Below are 8,664 nucleotides of genomic sequence, written 5' to 3' on the forward strand. Positions count from 1 at the left end.
GTTTATTCAAAACTTTCGAACGACTTTTTAAATTCCTCTCGCAATTCCCAAAAGTTCAAGGGAAATGAAATTTAATGAATATCGACGTTCACCACCTCCGCCAAGTCCTTTTTTAAGGGTTTTTTTTTTTTTAGAGAGAGAAAAAAACTTGAAAAAACTTCCCACTATTTTCTTTCTCTCCTTTTTCTCCTAGTGAAAGAATTTTATCCTCGTAGAATAGTTGGCCGACTAAAATAACGATTGTATAGAAATTTCATCATTTTTCGAATATATTTTAACCATCCACCGGGGGGATAATTTCCGATACCGAGACGCAAGCGTGTTAATTCATAAACAAAATTCCATGCACCTGGGGGAGAGGGGGAGATTAAAGGTCAAGGTAATCCTCTTCTTATAAATAACCGACCCTTATATAGATTTTTTTTTTCAAAGTATTCCTCTCGCCTCCAAACATAGAATTTTTCCTCTCCTCGACAAATACTTAGTTAAACAATACAAAATGATCGTGACGATAATTTAAAAGATCCTCTCCTAATTTATCCAAGCGTCGACGTTATATCGAGTTAATCGATATTCCACCACCGTCGTACACACACACAAACACACACACACACACTTTATTCCGCATTCCCTCGACGTAAATAATAATATCGGCGTGTCTTTGCATCTTATACCGCGCGTAGGCTCGTTTGCGGTGCTTGTTTGCTGGCGAACAGTCGAGAAATACAGACTTAATATATTGACCCTATTATGGCGTTATTACGCGCGAATACCGATGCTCCGGCTTATTGTGTGCGTACGAGCACAATCCTAACCCCCCTTCTCTCCTCTCACCCTCCAGCCTGCCCGTGTTTGCCCTCGTCCCGCGTGTATGCCCTTCTGCGAAGTCTGCATCATCGTAACAAGCGTACACACAGCGTGTGCACCGACTGAATTGCCATCGGTGCAGGAGGCGTCATCGAGGTGGCGACAGGTGATACGATAACAGTTGACGCGTAGCACCTGCAAGGGCCTCTGCAAAATTGTGGAAATTGTCGAAACGAGCGAGTCACCACCGATACAGGGTGGTAGCAGAGGGACGAAAGTTTCTTTCTTTTATTTATTTATTTGTTCGTTTTTTGGTTTTCTCTCTCTCTTTTTTTTTTCTTTTTTTTGGATACTGGGAATCGCTCCTAACGATGGTCGACCGTTGTGGAAACACGAATGACAAGAACTCGAGCGAGCCTCGTAAATATATAATAAACTGTAGAAATATTAATTGACGTTGGGGAGTTTTAACGTGATAAATTAATTCGTTGTTCCTCAAAGTGAGGAATTTCAAACGGAGATAAAGGGGGGAGGAGAGAGGGGGAAGGGGCGGAAGTTGTGAAATTTTCATAACGAGAAAAACTATTTCCAGTCTGTTTTTAATTAGGAGTAAAATTTTGCACAACGCGACCTCTCCCCTCCTCTCTCCTCTATTTGTATTCCATCGCGAATTTAATCATCTCATTTTCCTCCTTTTCAAAAATAATATACATCGACGGACAATCGATGCGAAAATATTTATTTCTTCTCTTCTTTTTTTTTTTTTTTTCATCGATAAAATTCGATCGAACGTTCGCATATCAACAAATGTCGTTTCCTTGACGGAGGAATCAAAAATATAAGTCCAAGTCTTACCTACGATTACTCTCCACTCGAACACCCGAGTCGGACAAAGTTTTAATCGTTCCCCTCGGACGCATTGGCGGTGGTCGAGGCGCAACACGGGTTCATTTGCCTCCGTTACGACCGATAATACGACAGCGCGTGCGGGACAACTGTTTGTCTTCGCACGGTCATGCACTCGGCCCGTCACATCCGAAATTTCAATAATATCTAGGAATATTAGGCGTCGCGATGTCGAGTCGATTCCGATCGGCGAGGATAAAGGATAAATTCGTTTCAACAGGTGATGCCTGCGCATCTTTGTCCGCGTGGAAAACAAAATTTTACCCACGCGTGAAGAATTATTACGTGCAATCGACTCTAGTAATTATCCTCATTACTCGGCGAAAATACTTTGCGACAACGATGAAATCGCCACGGATTAATAATGGATTTTAAAATATCCGAGTACCGGGGGAGTATAATCAGGGGATCAATCGACGAAACGGATTATTCCGTTTCAAACTTCCTCCCGCCGTTTCGCGTCACGAATTTATTTAGAAAAATTATAAATCTCTTTGTCCGGAAAATAATTGACATCAAATCGCCGAAATGTATACGATCTATTAATAACCATCGATAAAATTGTACAACGCATTCGATATGCAAGCTCCGTTCGATTTCCAAAAGTAATGGTCACACATTTTGCGTTTAATAAACTTCGAGACTCGAATCAATCTCGCGATTTATTTAATTTATTTCATGGATAAAACTTTGGAGGAGGGGATTTTACTCGTAACAAACAAATAATCGTTCCAAATTTTCTTCCATTCTTCCGAAAGAAAAAAAAAAAAGAAATCTCGCGATAATTTGAATTCAACCGGTACCCGACCCATTCGATCGAAACTCGTACTCGGCCGAGCAGTTATATCCATATTCCAGTATACAGTTTCTTCGTTTCCCCGCCACGCCGAATTTCTTTCTATTCCACCTCCCCGCGCTCGAATCTCTGTTCGAAACGGTCCGTGTATCGATACGACACAACCGACCGATCGTAAAACCGATCCCGATTCCCTCCGCTTAGCCGAGAATCAGAGAGAGAGAGAGAGAGAAGGGGATCGAAGCTTGGCAGAGGGGAAGAAGGAAAAATGCGAGAAGGGAGGAGAAGGAGGGGAGGGAGGATTCGAGGTGGCGAGAAACAATCTGGAATAGGAACGGGGCGAAACGAGACGAGAAGGAACAAGGACGCGCCGTTTGGTGATGGCGGGTGGAGTTGGGATCGGTGGCGCGAGGCCAGGTATAGGAATCGGAAGCGAGTAAAGAAAGGGCGACGGAAAGTGTAGTCTAGAAACTTTATCCACTTTGCATGCTGATGGTCACAGATTCGGGAAGACAAAATGGCGCGTGGGAGAGAGGAGGGGGCGGAGAGAGGGTAGCCAGCCGAAGCGTGGATCGCGATTCAACCGGGCGAATCGATTCCCTTTGTGCCTCGCCGACACCGCCGCCGCCGCCACCGCCACCGCCACCGCCAGCCTCTGCCTTCTCTCCAAACTTTGTAGCCAATTTACGAGCGACCAAGTCAGCGCCCTTCGATTTTACGCTAATCCGATGCCGATGTCGTGCCGTGGATGAGGCGGACCTTCCTCCACGTACGAGACCAGGCCCCCGCTAAAAAAGGATTTCATTTTCCGCGCTGCCCGTCATTCTTCCACCCCCTCGAGCTAACCTTCCCTTCTCCTTCCCCTCCACGTTTCTTCCTCGCCCGTTTTATCTTCACCGTGCCTCTTTCTTTCCCTTCTTTCCGGGGATACAGCGATACGAGGAGTCGCGGTCGTCGTTCAGGGTAACGAGGTTTATCGGATGGGATCCCGTTTTATCCCGATGCAACCGATCGAATTACGGAATTAAGTATCGAGCCGTTTTTCCTTTCTTCCTCCCCTCTCTTGTTTCCAATGTTCCAGTGAAGAATCCTCGACGGCAAGCTGCGAAATTCTTCTCCAAGAATGTTTGCAGCCGTCGTGCGAAGCGAAGAAATCAAGTTTTTCGAGGGCGATCGTAGGCGTGGAAATTCTTCCGAGCATCGATCGATGCGCCGTTTATGGGCAAACCGTAATATTTTACAATCGTCGCATCTGAGATTTTCGTACGCAAATGTTACGGGTAACAAATGCCATTCGTGGTGTAATAAATGGAAGGACGGTGCGATCGATCTTGGTTATTCGCGCGAGGAGGATATGATAAAATATATAAAAATAGCGGTATCTAGACGTAGTAAAGAAAGAGATGCAGAGAAAGAGAGAGAGAGAGAGGAAGATTTTTGTTTAATAATTGAAATTCGATCGTGTCGAAATGAAAATGAAGGAAAGACACGTCTCGTCTGTCTTTTTCGGTAAGGGGTTAGAAGATGGGGGAAGAGGAAGAATTGATGGGGGAGGGGAGGACGTGGAATGGACAGTCGTTAAGGAGACTGAAAGGGGTAAGAAGTCGAGCGGGTCGTAAAGCGGGTTGAACCGATCGTAAACGTTGGTGAAAGAACGATGCCGTGGAATCGTTATAGATGGAAAAATCTCGAGGATATCGGTAAGATATTCGTAGAATCTCTCAGAGGCTCAAACGAAAATGCCATTGAGAAAAATTGAAATTCCTCGAAAGTAAAAATGCGAGGATACCTAGTGGAGCGGGTAAACGGTTCCCTATGACTATCGGTATTCCAGCGACTGGTGATATTTGTCAGTCACCAACAGCTGGAATTCCCCTATTTTTCGAAACTTTAAACAAGAATCGTCCCGCAAGAAAAATATATATCTCGAAAAATTATTTTATACGTAAACGTTGCTCCTCCTTTCTTCTTAACGACCAGACAACGCCGTCCCCAGCTCCAGAATCTCCGCGAAAACAACGCAATGGCTAGTCTAAACGACTATAAATACAGTGCTTTTCAATACCTGTAGAATGTAAGCTAAATCTCTCGGGCCCCCTCTCCTCGTCGTTTATTTTAATTACGATCTCGAGGCACGGATTCGTTTAACGGAAAAATAATTTCGGCTAACACGGTTCTCCCGACCATTATTAAAATCAACCGCATCGCCTGGATACACGGATACACGCGCGCACGCACCGGTTTCCTTCCGAAGCGATGCACACTGATCCACTTTAGGGAAAATCACCACCGGACGATTTGCTTCGATATAATGGCTCTTGGTTACCTTCCTCCCCTCCCCTCCTCCCCCTCCTCGTCTGCTAGATCGTCCAAATCGTATCAACTTAATTCATATTCACGGTACGAACGAATTCGCTAGCGGAAAGTCGAGAATCGAGAGAGGGGGGACGAAGACACGCGAGCGAGAGAGCGAGAGAGCGGAGGGAAATCGGCCACGCGGCGGGCGGAGAGAGAGAGAGAGAGAGAGAGAGAGTGAGAAGAGGGGGGAGAAGAGGGAAGCGGCGGGGGTGGAGGGGTGGAGGGGGCGGTCGACGAGCATTTGCCCAAGCGAGCCGGGGGTTTTAGCCCCGCTTCCGTCTCATTACTCGCTACGCTCTGATTGAATTACCTACAATCAACATCAAACATTTTTAAACTCAATTTCATGTACGTAGAATCGTGTATTTTCCCGCTTTTTCTGCTTTATAGAATCGCTTTGCGAAGCACCAATCCCCCTCCCTCCCTCCGCCCATGGCCAACCTATTTCTCTCTTATATTACGGATATACGAACCGACCGTGTCCACCGTCGTTATTGTGTAATTACCTCTCGTCCGAATCGCGAGAAAGGCACGTTGAAAAACGGAACGGCGCAACGTCGTCGACTTGGACGAATTTCTCCTTCTTCCGTCTTCCTCTTCGATGAATCGATCGAACGTATCCTCGTTTCCTCGATCTCGCTCTCGGTGCTTTTTACCCGTCCTTAAACTCGTCGGGCCACGCTCGTTTCGAATCGGGTTTAACAAGATTTACAATCGAAATTTAATTAGTGTTCGAGGGAGGAAAAGACTCCTTGCCCGGATTCCCCGCAAAACTCTTAAACTCTTTTATTTGGGTGAATTCCTTTGTTTCGATAATCGTATTATCATGTAACGGATTATTGGCCTCTCGTAATTTCATTTCCGATATTATATATATATATATATGTATCTCGTATTATTATAATTACGTCCGTGAACTCGAATACGGAAGCAGGGAGCGTATTAAAGAAAGAATAAGGGGTAAAAAGAAATATTTGTTTTTACCATTATTCTTATAATTTGATATCCTCGCATATATTAATTATTTAATTCTCCAAAGATTCCACGAATATATTGACTACTCTCTTTTCTTTCTTTCCTTTTTTTCTTTTCATGAAAGAATCGTATCGTCACGTTAGGATAGGAATCAATGGTTGATTGAAATATACAAATTCGAATATTTCGAAGAGGCAGAATCGAATAAATTTCCTAATCGCGAGAGGATCGGAGTTTCGTGGAAATCGATATATACATATATATATATATATATTTGATAAAACGTGTAAAATCACCGGGGAGTCGATGATTTTACACGCGTGTGCAAATATTGTCGGAAAGGACCCACTTCAGAATTAAATAATTGCACGCGCGTGGTCTGTCCATCGGAATCCATAATGGCGGGATTGAATCGCTTCCCCGTGAGCGCGATTGATTTGCCGAAACGAAGCACTAATCAAAATTAATTCCCATTATTTCGTTAATGACACCGGGCCGCGTCGCGCTGCCTCGTCACGCTCGCAGCCTCGATTTGGCGCGAATTAAGGATAATTAAGAATCCATTTGTATCCGAACGAATGGAAACTCCGAGCAAGCGAATTCGCGAAGAAACTCAACTTTTCTAACAATTATTTTCCATTACGAATCGAATCTTTCCCTCGATCGATCTCGCCTCGGTTCGATTTAAAAAAAGAAGAAAAAATATATATATATATATATATATATATCATTCCATAGCGATCCTTTATCAGAAATTTCATTTCGCAATTTTTTATATTCTCTCCCTGTCTCTCCCTTTCTCCCTCCCCTCCCTTCGTAAAGCAATTTTTGCAGTAAAAAAGCTTGTCATAAAGTTGTACGCAACGCTGGCGCTTTTAACGACGTATTTTGTCGTTGACAAAGTTAATTTTTCCCCCTTTTTTTTTCTTTTTACGTTACAATGTACAACTTCACCGTAACGTTTAACTTGGAATGACGTAGCCGATCCTTAACGTCAACGATCCAACTGAAAATCGTCGGCCGCTTCGAAAAACTTATCCTTACCCCGAAGTTTATCAACTTGGCGAACCGACATGCTTGTAATTTTAAAGTACTTGGCCGCGACTTGGCAACCGGCGCACAGTTTTATTAACTGTTCGTAAGTAATTTAAAAGTAATCACGCTAATGAAGCACAAAAGCGTCCGCCTGTAAGCAGAAAAGATATACATATATATATATGTCTCTTTATGTACATGGATATCTATGTAGCTACGCATCCGGAGCGATTCATTCACACTACATGGAAATCTCATTAGGCCCAGATACATATAACAGCCACCTCGCGACTAATGGCTGAGTTTGAATCGAGGTATAGGACAGACGCTCTGGGCGGAACTTGATCGTGTCGATGCTCATGGTGCGTGAGCCATGACGTACGTTTCTAATGCATAATAATCGCCACCGATCCCAGTTTCCACCGTACGAAAACTCCGCACGGAATCTCTATTGAATCATTCGAAAAAACCCTTCATTCATCTCCACTTCCTCTCCAACCCGATAATTCGAATTAATTTGATAACGTTACGTACGATTTCACGTTCTACGATCCAATTTATCGAGAGACAGAGGGACGAACGAAACGAAAGGAAGAAAAAAAATCGAGATCGAAACCGGTCGACAAACTTTTACCTAGCGTAACCGGATATGCCAGAGATACGAGGTGTGACGATCGAGAGTCGTCGGGGCAAAAGTGTTTCTCCCCCTCCCTAAAGGGGAAGAGGGAGCGGGGGTGGGATCGCATGCGCGCGATTTAATACGAAGGCAAGGACCAAGTTGCGCGTTTCTCGCATTCCTGGCGCGCAACTTGTAGAAATTCTACTTACTACGTGCCGAAATACCGTACGTAAAAAAAAAGGAAAAAAAAAGAAAAGTATCGACAAAGCCTTTCCCTTCGTGCGCGTCCACACTTGCAGATCCACAGGGCGTTACGCAACGCACGAGCTCGACGCGATGCATAGCGGGTGGGCATGCGGGGACTTCATTATAACCTCATCGCTTCCCACCGAGTGCATTCGAATTGAAAAATGCGCAGGCTTGTTTTTCAGCTACCGAGGTTACCGTGACAACGCGCGTATGCCTGTTACACGCATACGTATAATACGTACACGCGCGCGCACATACATACCCTTATCTTCTCTCCCCCCTCCTTTAGACGAGAAACAGAGAGAGAGAGAGAGAGAGATTCCCCTCGTCTCGCTTACACCGGTCACGCTTCTTCTCTTCTTTCCGCCATGGATTTCAAGCTGTGCGCGTCGCACCGTCGACGTTCGTCGAAAAGGTGGGCGACGTATTCCGCTCGGCGAGGAACAAAGACAACGAGAGAGAGAGAGAGGGTTGTAGCGGGGTTATATACTCGATGGGTTGAGAGAGAGAGAGAGAGAGCGAGGGTGAGAGGGAGAGGTGCGCGGCGACGCAGCAGGTCGAGGGTGATGGTGTGCCGGGGACGGTACCGGCAGCGAAACGCGGGCATCGGCGAACCAGTCACTATGACAACGGTGACAGGCGAGGTGTTAGTGCGCATCCGTGACCACGCCTACGTCACGACGCGGTGACGTCAGAGCGTCGACGGCAGCGGCGCCTGCCGCCGAGCAGAAACGTGGCGCGCAACGTCGGCCCTACGATGGAAGAGAGGAGAGAGAGAGAGAGAGAGAATCGGGCAGCCGCCTGTTGCTACTTCGCTACACGGAGGGTGAAGCAACCCGCTCCGTGCGCCTTCCCCCTCCACCTTGCTCCCCGTTACCTTCTCCTTCTTCTCCTACCCTCTCTCTCTCTCTCTCTCTCT

At 45.6% G+C, this 8,664-nt stretch overlaps 1 protein-coding gene across 28 annotated transcripts in view; it reads left to right on the top strand.

Moving 5' to 3' along the window:
- The window catches only part of LOC108003954 (CUGBP Elav-like family member 4), a 540,361-nt gene that overhangs the window by 311,874 nt on the left and 219,823 nt on the right, over window positions 1–8,664 (top strand). The window lies entirely within an intron of this gene.

This window comes from Apis cerana, linkage group LG12 (genome assembly GCF_029169275.1).
Source record: "Apis cerana isolate GH-2021 linkage group LG12, AcerK_1.0, whole genome shotgun sequence".
Classification (NCBI taxonomy): Eukaryota; Metazoa; Arthropoda; class Insecta; order Hymenoptera; family Apidae; genus Apis; species Apis cerana.